General features: G+C 41.1%; 1 pseudogene; it reads right to left on the bottom strand.

Moving 5' to 3' along the window:
* Positions 1-5,650: 5,650 nt before the first annotated feature.
* LOC103725775 overlaps positions 5,651-17,613 on the bottom strand; it is a 28,964-nt pseudogene continuing 17,001 nt past the window's right edge.

The raw sequence follows: 17,613 nt of genomic DNA, 5'->3' as shown, positions 1-17,613 counted from the left end.
GTACAAAAGATACACTGTGAGGATGTTAGTATAACAGAATCACTGTTCTCTATTTGATTTTAAACTGAAAATAAAAGGAATCACTGCTCCTTTTTTCTTTCTTGTTTTCATTTTAAAGTTTCTACCAGTGTGTTCAACAGTGCACAACAGAAAGCTATGCTATAGAGTGTTTATTGCTCAGTTAACAAAGCTGCTTTTGAATGCTGGTGGCTCTGCTCCTCAGTCACCTAAACTTTTATCATATGTGTCAACACTACTGACAAAATGCTCTGGTTCCTAGTGCCAAAGTTTCAATTCAGAGTATATAACTGAACTCTCATCCATTTGTGCTCTTTTAAAAATAGTACTTAAAGAGCTTATCTTTTGCAAGTCATCCATGTTTTTCCTTAGGCAGTTTATTTTAGTTCAGATTGTTGAAGAATGGTAGCTTGCTTCACAGTTTTTGTATATTTGTCTAATATGTGTTTTAGCATGAGACACGCAATGCATCATGCAGCTACAGTTTTGTGGAAAAGTCAGTCTGGTAGGAATTGTTTTTCAGATCTTCAGAATATTTTTCAGGGCTAGAGAGATTGCACAGCAATTAAGAGCACTGGCTGCTTTTGCAGTGGACCAGGGTTTTGTTCTCAGCACCTGTATGGTACTATCTGTAACTCCAGTTCCCAGGGAGCTGATGCCCTTTTCTGGGCCCCATGGGCATTGTATGCACGTGGTGCACTTAAATACATGAAGGTAAAACACTCATATACATAAAAGACCATAGCAGACAGAAATTATCAAAGGATAAATGGGTAAGATGGGGACATTTTAAATGGGGAGGGTGGGGAGGGAGAGAAACAGAAGAGGTAGAGTCTACTTAGTATAAAAAAAAAACTCAGAGGGAATCGGTCCAAAATCTACTGAAAAATTACACATACAATATCTCTACATGGGGAGGGAGAGAAACAGAAGAGGTAGAGTCTACTTAGTATAAAAAAAAAAACCCAGAGGGAATGGGTCCAAAATCTACTGAAAAATTACACATACAATATCTCTATATGAGTCTGTGAATATAGCTGAAGGCTGAATAACAAGAAACAGTGCCAGACAGGGTAAACCTTCTTTTGAGTTGTTGGCCAGGGTAGTCCAAGAGATTCCCAAAATTATACAGGCTACTGCCACAGTCTTTGATTGCCTCCCAGAACTTGATGGTAAGACTGTATTGCTGAAGATAGGACATACTCTGGACACAGGATTTGGAGCAATGGAGCTGGGATTGATCTGGAAGCCACCACCCCAGAAGGCTAGCTCTCATAGGTTTGAAGAGCACTATACAAGCTGCTAAGGGAGAACATAAGTTGATGGTCCAGCCCCAGCTTCAAGGCCTGAAAACCACATCAATGACCAGCACAGCAAACGACATTGGTGTAGTAGTGGCACTTTTATCTTGGGGGTGATCAACAACTACCTAATTGGACTTGAAGCCCACTCAATGGGAGGAAACTCATGTGTGGCACTGTAAACCTAGCCAAATACACATAGCTGGAGAGGTCATAGATCTTAGAGAAAACTCCAAGTCTGTCACATCCTTAGACAAATGTAGTTTCTTACTATGTGCAAAATATGGATCTTTAACTCCATAGACAAATGTCCCAGTCACCACCCATCAAAGAAGTTTCTTTTTCAAGAGACAAGAGATACAGAGTTCCACAACTGGTCACACACGGAGATTGTCGCTGAATTGCCCAAGCCTAAGTGGCACATCTAGGATGCAACCTCTACACCTAAGGCTCATGGAACATAGAACAAGCAATGAAGAGAGCACTAATACATCTTTCAGTTCTCATTAACAAAGCTCCCTCATACAACAAAGGGCCAGGAGCACAAAAGATCTCAAATGGCCAAAACACAGAGAATAAGAGTCTGTAGAGTGTGGGTCCTTGGACAGGACTCCTATATTAAAATCCACCCACCCAGGGCTCAGGGACCATTGTAGAAAAGGGGACAGAAAGACTGTAAGAGCCAGGGAGGAGGTGCATGACCATGTGGAAACAGTCCTACAGGCCCCCAGGACTCTTCTCATACAATCCTACAGCAATGCTGTCAGTGTGCACAAGACCCATGCAAACTTAAGCAGACAAAAACTCAGCACAGAACTGTGGAAATGAACAGCAGGTCCCAATCTTAGTCAAAGAATTATTACTGCTGATTATTGCTGAGTGAGAAAGAGCTGATCTTCTTAAAGGGAGGGACTGTAGATAAGTTGACTAGATCCCAGTGGATGAACTTGCACTGAGGGACAGCTGGGGACACTAACTTTGAATGATAGGCCTTAACAGAAATAACAGAAATGTATGAACTCTAGTGGAGGGGCTATGGGAGGGTGCCAAGGGGGAAGGGGGTATAAAGATGATTTTCTGTATGAAATACACAAATACTCAATAAAAAATTTTAAAAAGAAATAAAAAACTAAATATTTTTTCTTTGAATTTCAAAAAAAGGAAATGGAAAATGTTAAGGAAACATCACAATATAAACTTGAATATTTATTATAATCAGAACCATGTAAGATAAATTTACTATGATCATAGCTGTGTGAAATAAATCTATTATGATAATAATTATTTATAATAAGCATTTAAAGTACTGGAAAGCTCTAAAATACCTGGTTCTACTTGAAGCATGGGAGATTAGATGATTTTGTATTTCTTTATGTATTTTCTTAATTTCTTCTACAGGGAACGTGTATTACTTTTAAATGTAGAAAACCAAATAGACTACGGCAGTTGATACTAACAAATGTACAATTCAAATGAGAGAGAGAGAGAGAGAGAGAGAGAGAGAGAGAATCTCCTGGATAAATTTGGCCTCTGACCCAGATGAAATGTATATGATCAGGTCTGATTTTCCGCTCCTCCAGAGTCTCAGCTCAGACTCCTCTGCAGTGACCTCATTTTCTTCCGTCTTCCAGGCTGCCAGAGAAGTAGGTTGCTCACAGCTCTAGGCTTGTCTCATCTGTTTTGGGAATTCCAGGAGGAAGTATCCTGCCTTTCCCGAGTGTCTCTTTACCAGTTCCAGAGAAGGGCTCCTAAGGCCTGACTTGGGCCACATGGCACCCCCAACTAGTCAGTATATAGAGTGTTATAATCAGGTGGGCTTGTGACATATGCCCACACTTGTCCCAGAAGAGATGTTCGGATACAAAAAGAGAGAAAAGGCCTGATGCCAGCTAAATTAAGATGTTGGATAGCATAGAATGATACCATGTTTTTTGTTTGCTTGTTTTGCTTTGTTTTTTGACAATCTTACTCTGTAGTCTAAGCTAGCTTGGAACTCAGTAGCTCAGATTGACCTGGAGCTTGTGATTCTCTTGCCTCAGTCCTCTGAGTGCTGGGATTACAGGTGTGAGCCATAATGCTGTTTTAGTACAGTCCAGTCTCATCATCCACAACCCTGCTTTTCCATACATGCAGTTCCAAAAATCCCCCCTTACTGAATTTAACGCAGCATCCCCACACACGTTCAGCTCCCAATGATACAATGCAGGCTTGTCCTGGGACTACATTGTGTTAACATTTGGGAATTCTGGGTTGTATGTTTTTCTCTTTGTCAGGTGGAATTTGGGCTTCTCATGGTCTTGTGACTCAAATGTCATGAATTTGCTTCTTCATCAGCAAAGTAAGTGTTTGGGTGACTCAGTCTTGCTTCCACGGCTCTGCACATGTGAGGAGCAAATCTCCCTTGCCCATTACATGCCAGGACCACACTAGTCAGCAACCAACTTGTTGGTCTGATTATAGAGCCTGGGTATTGCCTTCAGTTATAAACAATCACAAGCTTATCTTTATATTGGCGTTTTCGGGCAGTACAACTCCCTTCGGACATCAGCTGGAATTTTGCCAGTTTTATATCCAGGGATTTTATAAACTAGTCACCAACATCAAAGCCCTGGCAGTTTCTGTTTCTTAGCAACAGATCTCAGCTTTGCCCATACTATAGGCTCTCATAATGGCTAACTTGCCCCTCGCTGTATCCCAGTGGGTAGTATATTGCTGCAGGTATAAATGTTCATTATGTTTAGTAGGGAATAACAGAACTGAGAGAACTGGGCAAAGGAAACTGAGTTCCCTAATTTGTAGGTTTTTACCAAGTCCCCAGTGTGTTTCCTGCTTCCCTCCTCTGTTTTAATTTTAGATTGGAGCACAAAATTCAGCTTTCAGAGTTCAGCAAGATTATTTGACTCTCACTGAACATGGACTGTTGGCTAGAGGCAGACTAGGCTGTTGCTTTTCTGCTGTGAGAGTGAACTTAGATTCAAACCCGTCCCTTTGTCCTAGCTCAGCAAAGCTTCCTCCCAGCTTCCCTTTGTTTCATCATCCCATTTTGGCAGTAAGCTCATAGGAAGGGGTGCCATTTTTGACTGGACCAGAGTTATGAGCTCTCTTCTGAGAGAGCAAAACTTTCCGAAGAAAGAGAAGAGGAGGGAAGAAGTAGATTATAAACTGCAGTCTAACCTTTGTTGTTTTTGTTGTTGTTATTAACAAGCCTTTTTATTTTACCTTTTTTGGTTATTGGGGGACAAACCACTGGACTGCCTCCTGGCATCAGAGAGACTAGCAACCAGCAGGGGAAGTCAGACATCTTTTATAGACAGTTAGGTGCTTGGGTAACTTTCCATGATGTAAACTGGGCAGTTTAGCTTGGGATTGGTTGGTCTCCCAATAAACTAAGGGACTTTCCTGAGCTAAGCTTGGACCTGCCATTTTAGAATATTGGGAGCTGTGCCACTATTTTAGGAGTCTGTTGGAAACTAAATATTCCAGTCTTTTGTTGATGATGAGGGGCAATGGTGGTCTTTCTTTAGCTACTTCCTGTTGGATAGGGATGTCAGCAAAGAGGGGTGGTCTCAAAAGACTGGAACATTCGTCTGAAGTGAAGGGTTAGGTGGTCAGGCAGTGGATGGTAGGAGACCTGAGGGAATTTGGTTAAGAGTCTGGTTCACTGACTTTTGGGTCACCTCATTGATTCTGTCCTGAATTCTGTAAGAGAGTGAGCAGGACAAGAGAAAGTTGTCTGGAAGATGGACTTGAAATCTTGGGCCAGATGTGGTGAGTGGCAGGAGCCAGCAGAGGCAAGATGATCTTTGTCACAGGAATGTTCAGTCAGTAAATTTCCCTGTAAAAGAAGGAACTCGTTCTCAGGACCCAGGCAGTCCTCCCGGGTCTCAGCACCATATGTATGGAAACGTGAAGCCAAGGACACTGGCTAAGACCACTCCATGGGGGGGCAGCAGTTTATTGGGGGACAAAACACTAGACTGCCTCCTGGGATTAAAGGAGCAGTCAGCTTTTTTTTTCTTCTTCTAATGGAAGGTCCCTTACTGGTCCTGCTTCCATGAATGGGCAAATCCAAGGGAAAAGGGACAGCCACCAGCTGGCACAGAGATGGGTCACTTCAACAACATTCCATTTACACACAACTAAACAGACAAGCACCGAGTCACTATTGCCACCAGAAGTTGGCAGCATGGGATGGGGAGGGACAGATGGGAAATAGGGGTATCGTTAAATAATACAGACTCGCCTTCAAACTGGGCATCTGGAGAGGAACTTGGTCTGCTTCAACCCAAGTGAAATCAGAAGATTAAAAGCAGTTTGGGAAGGCCAGACCATCAGGGATGGAGGGAAGAGGACCGTTCAGGAGGTAGGGAGGATGTTTGGCAACTGGGGTGAAGGGACCCCCCCCCAGCCCCTTCAATGTGGCAAAAAAAAAGGGGGCAGCCTGCAACAGTCAGGAGCAAGTCTGGGGTTGCTAGACGCTCCAGGCAGGGGGCTGGAGACTTGTCCTCCAGGGTGATGACAGCGCTGCCACCTAGTTCTGCCAGGACGCAGCAGTGCTTGACCTCGTAGCAGTTAGCTTGTAATTTATGCTTATCCCTGTCAGCTTCTTCTTGATGGCATCCTCGGAGCTGGCATAGATCATTTTGCTCTTAAAGGGTGCACTCTCAGGAGCACAGTAGATGAACACGGGTCCTCCTTCTTGCTTTCCTTGGTCTTGTCTTAGACAGTGTAGTGACAGCCCTTGTCTGGCAGCACCTTGACAAAAGCAGTGTTGTGGTTGCCCACAGCCTGCCCCACATTGCCTACCAGGATCTCCTCACCCTCCACCAGAATGTTGACATTCTTGTCCTCACTCAGGCAGAACAGCACTGCCTTCTTGTGTTTCTTCACTTCCTCTGGCATTGAGGACTTGCACACCTTTGTGTCATTGAACACTTTGATGACACCATCAGAGACAGACACGTCAGAGGCTGTTTCTGGAAGCGAAAGGAGAGCCACAGAAGAATTGAGCTGCTGCAGCTGCTACTGGCATCTGGCTCCTAAGCTTTTTTTTTTTTTTTCTTTTTGAGACAGGGTCTTCCTGTAGTCTCAGCTGCCCTGGAACTCACTATATAGACCAGGCTGGCCTTGAACTCATAGAGATCTGCCTGCCTCTGTCACCCAAGTGCTGAGATTAAAGGTATGCACCACCATGCCTGGCCTAACCTTTATTTTTTGAGTCTAGTATAGTGTGTAAAAACCTTTGAAGCTGAAACTGTAAATTATGAGTAGAAAACAGTCTTAGGATCATCCCTCCCCCCAATCTTTGAAATTTACAAGGTGATCTCAGACAGAATGAGAAGACTCAGGTCTAGAGAACAAGGAAAACAGTAGATGGCTGTCACCCCATCTTCATACCCTCAGAACTACAGAGTCAACCTTATAAATATCCAGCAACTTTCCTAGTGCTCCTCTGGACGGTCCCAAGCACTTAACACATGAATCTCAACCTCAGAAGTGCTTTTGGCAGATGTCTCATTCTGTGTTACAGCCATCATTTTCATTTACACAGATGTTTTGTTTCCATAACAACGTGCTTTAAAACCTCATTTTTAGGCCTATATTATCATTTAGTGAATAGCTCTGGTCCTAGTGTAGGGAATTTCCCTCTAGTTAAGAGCTTTCTGAGCGTCCTCACATGGAAGTGCTCTTGGTCTCAGTCTTTTTATATTTTTGGAAAGTGGCAAAGGCAACACAGAGGGTGTCTGTATATCCTGTATCCAGTGTCCTCTAATGGAAACATCTTATTCAGCCAGGGTATACTTGTCAGACGTAGGCAGTTAGCATCTATGTATTATTATTAGCTGAATGGAAGACCAATGGATTACCATGCTTCCACTAATATTCTTTTTCTATTCCAGGATCTAATCCAAGAGCACACATTGCATTTAGCCTGTAAATTTTAAAGCCAGTTCTTTTCTGCAAGTCATTTCTAGTTACAATATGATGATTATGAAGACTGTAGCATTTTAATATTTAAGACAAAGTACTCATTAACAAAATAGCACAACTTGTCAAGAACCCACTTATACTGTGATTATGAACTGTTCCAGGATGAGGCTTTATTATTGTTTGGCACATTCTAGCTATATATAACTTCATGCAGTCTCTACAGGATGTAGTTTTCACAGAAGTTAGAGCTAGAAGAAGCATTAGAAATACAAAGCATCTTAACGTTTAGTAGAAAACAATTTCACTCTTCCTAATATAATTAGTAGAGCTAGAATTTTATTCCCATGTCATGTTGGAAGGGTAGTGTAAATATAATTTATTAATACATCACAAGTCTGATCCAATCATCACAGTCTGAGCCACAGAAACCACAAAAGACCTCACAATCAGATTCTTGTCGAACCAACTTCTCTAGGGGAAAGGATACTTGTTAACAAACCCCAAATGTTCTCTCTAGGAGTAATATCTGGAGTAACTGGGAAGGGTGGAGAGGAACATGAGAGTTACTTTGCAGTTTTAAGGAAAGATATTGCCACTCTGGGGGCTGGAGAGATGGCTCAGAGGCTAAGAACACTGGCTGCTCTTGCAGAGGACCCAGACTCCATTCTAGGTACTCACATGGCACCTAACAACTCTCCATAACTCCAGTTCCAGGGATCTGACAGCCTCTTCTGACCTCTGCAGGTATTGAATAACAGAGGTGCTCTTACATACATGCAGTCTTATACACATAAAATAAAAATAATAACTTTTTAAAAAGAGATATTGTAGCTCTGTAGGGTGACTCAGAGAGTAGCTGTATTTGAAGATGAAAGAGGTGATTTGGTTAAAATCAGGCCACTAGGGCATGCCTTAATCAATATGATTGGTATCCTTATAAGAAGAGAAACTTTGGAAACACATCTATGAGGAATATGCACAGAAGGATCCAAACTTGTGACACTGTGATCTTACACTTCTAACATTCAGAGCTGTGAGAGAATAAATTTTTACTGTTAAAGCTACCTAGGATTTTTGTCTTATAGTTATGACTTTTACATTTTTTCTATGTATGGCTTATTATGTGGGAAATAAAATTCTGATGTATTAAGGTAATGGCCTTTGATTTTTTAAATCATAAAAACATAAATTTATGTGTTTTTTAAATTTTGAGACCAATATTTTAGGCATTAGAACAAAAGAACTATGAAGAATTCCATTTATAGTCAACTCATGATTTATTCAACCCAAGAGTATAAAAGAGCTTTGCAAGGTATATAATCCGTCTATTTTCTGCCACAATAATAGATATCATCAGGTGCTGTCATCAGTCATAGGACCACATGTAACATTCTAAACAGCATGCATTCTTTCCCCTCCTCCATCCTAGAAAAAACATTCAATACTTACCTGAACTATTTTGTAAAACCCAAAGAAACCAAAGACAAAGAAGGAATGCAAGAAGGAGCAGCAAAGGATTTTGCCAGTCATTGGAGTATTAAGAAAACAAATGAAGGGGCTGGAGAGATGGCTCAGCGGTTAAGAGCACTGACTGCTCTTGTAGAGGACCTGGGTTCAGTTCCCAGCACCCACATGGTGACTAACAACTGTCTGTAACTCCAGTTCCACGGGATCCGATGTAAGTGCATGACACGGATGCACTTACATACATGTAGGCAATACACTCATGTATATAAAATAAAAACAATTTATTTTTTAATTTTAATATTTATTTATGATTCTTATTTTATGTGTATCAGTGTGTTGCCGGCATGTATGTAAATGCACTCATGTTGTGCAATGCCAAAGAGGTCAGAAGAAGACATTGGATTTTCCTAGAACTGGAGTTACAGATGGTTCTTAGCCACCTTATAGGTGCTAGGAACTGAACCCAGGTCCTCTACAAGAGCAGTCAGTGCTCTTAACCACTGAGCCATCTCTCCTGCCCCAAAATATTTTTTAAAAGAAAGTAAATGAAGATATTACATATTTAAGTTTTCTTTTAACAATTCATTTTCTGAAGAAATAAAGACTATAATAATTCAGCTTATTAGAGAAAAGAAAAATGAAAAAGAACATATTATTCCATAACCATTTGTTCATATATTCTCTCTTGAATAATTAACTATATTTTAGGCACAACTATAATGGGTGTTAGTACAAAGTAAATAATGCCTAATTGTCCTCTGCCTCCCGAGTTGTGATTAAGGGCCGATTAAAGGTGTGTGCCACCATGCCTAGCCAAATGAACTGTTTTTTAACTTTTGCATTCAAGAAATTTTGAAAGCGGGAGCTGGAGGGGTGGCACAGCGGTTAAGAGAACTGGCTGTTCTGGGGCTGGAGAGATGGCTCAGCAGTTAAGAACACTGGTTGTTCTTGCAGAAGACCCAGGTTTGAATCTCAGCACCCATATGGCAGCTAACAACTGTCTGTAACTCCAGTCCCAGGGGATCCGACAGCCTCTTCTGACCTCCGTGGGCATTGCATGACACGGGTGCACTTACCTACATGCAGGCAATACACACATACACATTAAAATTAAAAAATAATAATACATAAAATAAAATAAAAACCAAAACTGGCTGTTCTTGCAGAGAACCCAGGTTCAATTCCCAGCACCCACATGGTGGCTCACAACCAACGTAACTCCAGTTCCAGGGGATCCAACACCCTCTTCTGACCTCTGCGGACATTACATGACAGTAGTGTACCTACCTACATGCAGGCAATACACTTGTACACATAAAATAAAAATAATAAATAAAAAAATTTTTTTAAAGAAATTTTGAAAGTGGGCTGGAGAGATGGCTCAGCAGTTAAGAGCACTGGCTGCTCTCACAGAAGACCTAGGTTCAGTTTCCAGCACCCACATGGTGACTAACAACCATCTATAACTCCAGTTCCAGGGGATCTTATGCCTATTCCTGACAAAAAACTCATACACATAAGATAAAGATAAATTTAGAAAATTTAAGGAAATTTTAAAAGAATTCTTACCTATTACAAAAACGTCTATCACAAGCAAAATGCATAAAATTAATTGCCATAAGAAATGATTGAGTTCTATAATTCAACTGTATAGAACACTTTTTAGGATGTCAGGGCTGAGGAAATGGCTCAGAGAGTAAAAGCACTTGTTCTGCAAGTCTGAAAACCTGAGTTCATGCACCCACATAAAAGTCAGGCCTGGCTATGCATTATGGTAATCCTAGCATTGGAGACAGGTGGATCCTAAGAGCTTGAGGGCCAGACAACCTAGCTGAAAGCGTGAACTTCCAGTTCAGTGAGAGACTCTGTCTCAAGACAGTAAGGTAACAGTGATAGAGGAAGATATCCAATATTCTGTTCTGGCTTCTGCATGGGTACACACACACTCATGTACATGCACCATGTGTGACATACACACACACACACACACACACACACACACACACACGCACGCACACACACACACACACTTCTAGTTAATTCAGAAGGGAGATGATGGCTCTGGCCTTAATTTTTCATAATTTAAAATTATTCACTCACAATTCCTTTAGCTTTTAAAAAATATTTTTTTTTAAATTTTATGTGTATGAGTGTATTGCCTGCATGTAGGTAAGTGCACCCGTGTCATGCAGCGCCTGAGGACAGAAGAGGCCATCAGAGGCCATCAGATCCCCTGGAACTGGAGTTGCAGACAGTTGTTAGCTGCCATGTGGGTAGTGGGATTCGAGCCCAGGTCTTCTGCAGGAACAACCAGTGTTCTTAGCCACTGAGCCATCTCTCCAGCCTCTCCTTTAGCTTTTTTACTAGAGCAAAGAAATAAAGTAAGAACTGATAATCTTTTATGTAACTATAAGGGGAAAACAGGAAAAACTGGGCAATCCTGTATGATTTATAGAATCATAACAAAAATGTAAATGGGTTCCTCTCCCTCTGTATTTTTTAAAATCTTTTTGTGGAGATGACCTTAGAAGTGAGAGAGACAAGGGACCATAGTGTTTGGTTACAACAGAAACCAGTGCTGGCTGATCTAAGCAACAAGGGAACTGGTTCAAAGTGTGCTCTGATAGTTTCAGGGAACTGGTAAGTGGTAGAAGGTTCAGAGACCTCCGGGTCAGTAAACGGCCAAGATCAGACAGAACTTAGCAGATAAGCAACACAGAGCCCCCAACCAGAGCCTGCACTGCCAATCCCAATCCATGACTGGCACCAGAAGTATAGCCCTCTGTCACAAAGCACTGTCTCTGTCCTCCATCCCAGTGAAAGGCTGCAGTGGGAATGTCTGACAGAGCCAGTATCACATGACCGTGCCCAGACTGCAGGAGAAGCTGGGTGAGCCAGCATCTGGAAGTCTTTGCTTCTACAATTCAAGGCGTCTCTGCCTTCTGCCACCTGACTCCGGAGGAAGGGATGCTTCTAAAACAGGAAGGAGGATGGCGCAGATGCAGGCGGTGGAAGCAAACAGTAACAGGCAGCCTCAACTGTACGTAGGAAGAACTGGTTCTCCCAGGCTGTGTTTTCACTGTGCCAAGGCTCTATTCACGTTTACCTGGCCTTGAGGGCCCTGAACAATTCCGACTCCCCCTCTAACTTCTTTTTCTACTTTTCTGCCCTGTCTCTCTGTACTTTACCAGGAAGCCTACTCTGGGTCCCACAATACACTAAAATAATTCCGCCTGCCTGGGGAGTTGCTGTTCCCAAGTCACATGACTTTTCCTTCCCCTTCATTGCAATCACTGCTTCACCTTCACCTGACCAGACCTTCCCTAGTCATCCAGATAAAGAGCATCTCCTCCTCTTATTCTCTCTGTCCATACTTATTTTTTTTTTCAGAGCATCTGGCGATGGATACCTGTGTGTTACATCTTTGTTTCTTGTTGCAAGATTTTCCAGCTTCACAAGGCTTTGTTAAGAAATGTTGCTTGCGGTGACTATTTGTAGATTAAAGTCTGGAAGTATAGCTTTCAATGGTCCTAATGTCTATTGCAATGACTATTGTAATGAAATGGTTAAATAATGTTGAAAAATACACCCTACTAAAATCCCACTAAATTATGTTGTCCCCGAAATCTTTGTGTTTTTTTCTTTCTATTCATTTAATTAAAAAATATTTTATTTATTTTTATTTTATGTATATGAGTGCATTTCCTGCATGTATGTAAGTGTTCCTGGGTCATGGTATGCCCAGGGGGATCAGAAGAGATTCCCTCAAACTGGAGTTATGGATGGTTGTTATCGGCCATGTGGGTGCTGGGACTCAAACCTGGGTCCTCTGTAAGAGCAGCCAGCACTCTTAAGCTCTGAGCCATCCCTCTAGCCCCAATCTTTGCTTCTTTTGCACTGCATAGTTGACTCCTTTTAGGATGCTGCTTCTGCTCAGGGCTTTCATTCCATCTTTCAGTACTGTCTCTTGCCCTCAGGAACAAATCCTTTAATAGCTGTAAAAGTAATACCATTCAGAAGAAATATAATATGTGCTACATATGCACCTTAACACTTTCTAGTAATAGCAATATTTTTAGTAATAGTAGTATAATTCTTATAAAGTAAAAAGAATAAGCAAAACAAATCGTAATATTTTGTTTGAACAATATGTCTAAAATATTATCATTTCAACATATACTCACTAAGAAATATGATTCAGCTGGGTTGGGGGCATACTCCTTTACAGGGAGGTGAAAGCAAAAGATCATAAATTCAAGGCTGCCTCTCTCAAAAAAACCAAACATAATAATAATTAACAAGAATATGTAAGTAATAAAAATGATTATTAACGAGTTGTTGTACCTACTTTAATTTTTATACTGTCTACAAAAGTCCAGTGAAGCTAGGCATGGTGACACACACCCTTAATCTCAGCACTTGGGAGGCAGAGGCAGGCAGATCTTTGTGATTTGGAGGCCAGCCTGGGCTACATAGTGAGACTCTGTCTCAAAAAAAAAAAAAAAATCCAGTGAAAAGTTTATACTGTTGGCATGTTTCAAGTGGTAAATTTCATTTTATTATTTGTTTCATTTTTTAATCACATTTTAGTCAAGCTGTCGGGTTTGGTGGCAGGCTCCTTTACCCACTGAGCTGTTTTGATAGTCCCTCAGATGTAAATTTTAACAACGTGGAATGCAAATAATAAAATCATGTGGGAAAATATTTTAGGTTTTCTGTTTTTAAATTAATAAAAAGTGAATTAAAATTTAAAGTTCTGTTTGTCAGTCATTCTAGCCATGATGTGCTCCTCAGCCACAAACCTGGAAGCTTCTGCTCTGGGTAGTGCAGTAAGATGGGTCTCTCTCTCTCTCTCTCTCTCTCTCTCTCTCTCTCTCTCTCTCCCTCCCTCCCTCCCTCACTCGCTCGCTCCCTCCCTCGTTCTTCCTCTCTCTCTCTCTCTCTCTCTGTCTCCCCCCACCACCACCACACATAATTGATCTGGGGCAATTAGAAGCAGCAGCCTTCTACCCACAGCTAAACCAATCCAATTTTCATCTCTCTTCCAGGATTTTGAATCTGAACTGGAAAAGTTTGGCGTTGGGTCATGTTAGTGGCAGAATTCCAAAGAGAAGGTTGTGAGCAGCTGTTGTCAGGGACCCCAGAGTGTCCTTGGCTTCTGCCCTTCATGGCTGATTGTTCGGTTCTTATTTAGATTCCATAGGACAGACTACCATATTCCCAATAAATTTTTCTCACTTGAACTAACTCAACGTGGTTTCTTGAGTTAATATTTCTTATAATATTAAATAAATAAGTGATGGAAAATTGGTAGCAAATAAGTTTCCTTAAAAGGAAACGCATGAAAGGACATAATTATGCAGAAGTGTATACATTATGCAAAACTGCTTTGACTACCTTAGAAAAATCTTAATTGTCCAGGGTGTTATCAACTCTCAACAGAATGGAGCAGAGTGTAGTTAATTCAAACCAGCAGATTGATACAGAAAGGGGGCATCTATTTGATTTTTGAAATGCAGTCATGTGAATTGGGGGTAGGGAAGAGGGAAGAGCGAAGACAAGATAGAGCTTCCTAATTGTTTTACAGAGAATTTAATCAGCATGAATTCTCCAAGAATGACGTTGATCACACAGCAGGTGCTTGATAAATGCATGTTGATTAATTGATTTCGAATACACCAGCTGTTGGTGAAAGAATGTAATCCACAATCAAACCGTTTGACAGAAGAAAGCCAGAATGGCTTTTAAAATTAGTAACAAAGTGGAATTCTCCATGCAAATAATCTTGAGATGATATTGCTGCCCTTAGTTTCCTTTCTGGATGAGAATAAATTCATCAAACACTGCTTTAGGAGGAAGGTATTCAGTGTTTAAGGCATCAACAAAGGTCAATGGTCTCCAGTCATTTGGTCCCAGCTCTGAGTGTGCATGTGGAAGGTCTTTTGGTTGCAGATACTAAGTCTGTGTGATGGTGGTGGGGGTTGGGGGCATGCATGTACGATCACAAGTGATCCTGGGAGCTTTGGTTTTTCCCCTGTTAGTATCAGAAGTGAATACGTAAATTTTACAAAGTGAAAAGAGAAGTAAAAGAAGATTCTAGAATACCAGGCTTATATGGATCCAGATGACTCTAATTAAGCCTTTATCAGATAATATCAGATAAGGAATGCACACAGGGATAGATCAGCTAAATTCAGAATGTGGAAAATTCTTTTTTAAAAATATTTTAGTATTTTTATTATATGTGTATGAGTGTATTGCCTGCATGTGTATAAGTGTCTTTGTGTCATGCAGTGCCTGCAGAGGTCAGAAGAGGGTGTTGAATTCCCAGAAACTGGAATTACAGACATTTTTAGCCATCACGTGGGTTCTGGGAATCAAACCCTGGTCCTCTTCAAGAACAGCCAGTGCTCTTAACACCTGAGCCATCTCCCCAGCCCCATGGAATATGGAATATTCTATAAGACAAATGGCCTGGCTTTTTCAACAGGTCTATTAATAATTAATACTATTAACAATATTGATAATTATTATTGATAATTCTAGAATTATTTTATAAATGACACAATTTCATTGGCGGATAATGCCTCCTCTGATGGATCACTGTTTAAGATTTAATTTTTCCCTGGATACATATTCTGGGGTAGAAAGTTGAATATAGAAATTGATTGGAGAGGTGCCTCTTTGAAAAGCCAAGCCCAATGAAGCTTCATGTGTGGCTTTAGTCATCGTGTGTGTGTGTGTGTGTGTGCGTGTGTGTGTGTGTGTATGTAGGCTCTGGAGTGTCTACAACCCTTCAGTGTTGTCCCAAATTGAAGCCAAGAGGCCAGTTTGTGTATTCTTTATCAGCCAGTCATGTCATGACATGCGTGCTTCCTGGCAGGGGGTAGGCACTTTAGGAGAAGGAGTTCCTAGCAGCCTAAGGATGTTCTCAGTGAGGGACACAACTATAAGACAACCAGCAAGTGATCCCAGGCAACTGGGAGATAAAAGTCTGGACCACGAAGGACTCTTGATGGAGAACAATACTATCCATTATAATAAGTCAAAAGAATTAAATCCTGAGATTTAAGTCAGTGACAGAGCACTATTCAAACCATAATTTGTATATAATTAATATTTTATTCTAAAGATTCTAAAATATTACCACAATTATTTATTGTAATAAAATTAATTATTTCATTACATTAATTTTTGTTATACATTTAAATTATACAATTCTTTGAACATGGGCAGAGAGGTACTTTTTTACTTGGCTCTTGGACTGTCATATTTATTCTCTTACCTCAGAGGCCAGGCCTTCCACCTGGGGCTATTGGATTTACAATGTAGACCAGGCTGGCCTCAAACTCACAGAGATCCGCCTCCCTCTGCCTCCTGAGTGCTGGGATTAAAGGTGTATGCCACCTCACCCGTCTGGTCACTCTTCTACATCTCTGGCCTTTGAATTTTGGAATGTTTTAGTAGGCTTAGCTCCTCCTCCGCCTGTTAAACAAATCTAGTAGTTAGTTAGTTATTTGTGTGTGTGTGTGTGTGTGTGTGTGTGTATGTGTATACGTGTGGAAGTCAGAGGAGTCCATTTTCTTTTGGGAGTCTGTTCTCTCTTTATAAACGCTGTGGGTCAGGGAATAAAATTCAAATCATCAGCCTTGGCAACAAGCACCTTTACTTACTCGCTGCCCCCTTCTGGTTTTCACCTTGTGTATGAGTTTGTGTGCCTGTGCATGTGTGTGTGTGTGTGTGTGTGCACTCATGTATGTTTGTGAGCACACATGCGCATTTGTGTTTATGGAGGGCAGAAGTCACAGTTGGGTATCCTCCTCAATCACTCTTCACCATATTTTTTCCAAATAAGTTCTCTTGCTGAACCTGGATCTTGCCAATTTAGTCAAACTGTACCAGCAAGCCCCAGGAATCTCCTGTCTCCACCTCCCCTGTGCTGGGATAACAGCTGTGAGCTAGCCCTTTCTGTGGGGGCTGAGGATCTAAACTCAGGTTCCCATGCTTGCCCAGCAAGCACTTTACTGACTGAGCCACCTTCCCAGCCTGGTTTTCTCTTTAAAAAGAAATGGCTTTCATCTTTCAAATGTTCTCATCTGGTCTTACAGCTTTAAATATCATGTATACCTTGATGACTCACAGATGTTTATCTCTTCCCCTGAACTCCAGACTAGTATATCCAAATGCTTACTCAACGTCTTTCTTGGGTATCTATATACATCCCAAACTTAGGATGTGCAAACCAAACCCATTATTTTTTCTCGCCTCCTCTGCAAAACTGCCTCCATAATCTTCAAAAATCTGTACAAATAACTGTTTCCCTCTCTCAATTGTTCAAGACAAACATCTTGGACTAATTCCTGCATAAAGGAAATTTCAGACATTATGTCAATTCATTAATAGATACTTTCTTATGCAACTCTAACATATAAAATTTTTAAATTTGTTCACATACACACCATGTCTAACAAAAGCAGCATAATGCTTTTATAATATCATCTAATTCATTGTCTATATTTGGATATCTCTATCTTAAATATGTCATTTTTAAGTTATTTTACCTAATTAAGGTTGAAATAGCCAGGCATGGTGGCACATACCTTTGATTACAGCACTCAGGAGGCAGATGCAGGCAGATCTGTGTAAGATTTGATAGAGACCAGCCTGGTCTATACAGTGAATTACAGGGAAGCTGGGGCTACAGGGAGACACTGTCTCAAAAATGGGGTGTGTGTGTGGCTGGAGAGATGACTCAGTGGTTAAGAGCACAGGATGCTCTTGTAGAGGACTAGTGTTGGATTCCCAGCACCCACATGGAGGCTAACTACCTTCCATAACTCCAGTTCCAATGGATCTGACATCCTCTTCTGGCCTCCACAGGCATTGCATGCACATG

This window comes from Nannospalax galili, unplaced genomic scaffold (assembly GCF_000622305.1).
Source record: "Nannospalax galili isolate Female #2095 unplaced genomic scaffold, S.galili_v1.0 scaffold286, whole genome shotgun sequence".
NCBI classification, from domain to species: domain Eukaryota; kingdom Metazoa; phylum Chordata; class Mammalia; order Rodentia; family Spalacidae; genus Nannospalax; species Nannospalax galili.
This window is presented reverse-complemented; position numbering and strand designations above follow the sequence as displayed.